The sequence below is a fragment of the Oncorhynchus tshawytscha genome, unplaced genomic scaffold (assembly GCF_018296145.1).
Source record: "Oncorhynchus tshawytscha isolate Ot180627B unplaced genomic scaffold, Otsh_v2.0 Un_contig_19349_pilon_pilon, whole genome shotgun sequence".
NCBI classification, from domain to species: Eukaryota; Metazoa; Chordata; class Actinopteri; order Salmoniformes; family Salmonidae; genus Oncorhynchus; species Oncorhynchus tshawytscha.
The window spans coordinates 945-1,436 of NW_024603361.1; the positions used below are offsets into that span (position 1 = coordinate 945).

Here is a 492-nt window from a genome sequence, read left to right on the forward strand (position 1 = left end):
GGATTTTCTAACAAGTTGAAGGGATTGAGTTGATTTCCTCCTTAGTTCAAAGCATTTTTGAATATTGGTGAATTTCAGTTTAATGTCTGTATTTCGTGATTCCGTGTGGGCGCGCTGTATTTTATAGGGCCCTAGTCCATGAAGTTGTCATAAGTATGAACCTAGGATATGCCCTCTTCCCCCCTCCCCCACAAGAGTGAAATATATGGTCTGGAAATGCAAGCAAGGTTTGAGCTTTTCAGCGTGTGTCACAAGGTGGACATTTCTTTGTCCCCCTAAAAGTAAGCGACACGTTGACTTTATATAGTGTACCACGAGATTGCCTTTCGCTTACGGCCATACCAGCCTGAATACGCCCGATCTCGTCCGATCTCGGAAGCTAAGCAGGGTCGGGCCTGGTTAGTACTTGGATGGGAGACCGCCTGGGAATACCAGGTACTGTAAGCTATTTGTCCACTTGGGTGTTCTCTTTCATCAGCATCACTACCTTGT

The 492-nt window shown here is 45.7% G+C and overlaps 1 non-coding gene across 1 annotated transcript; it reads left to right on the top strand.

The window, feature by feature from the left end:
- Positions 1 to 328: 328 nt before the first annotated feature.
- On the top strand, positions 329 to 447 carry LOC121841900. The gene has a single exon (XR_006080817.1). It is a non-coding gene; the product is annotated as a 5S ribosomal RNA (ribosomal RNA).
- The last annotated feature ends 45 nt before the right edge of the window (positions 448 to 492 follow it).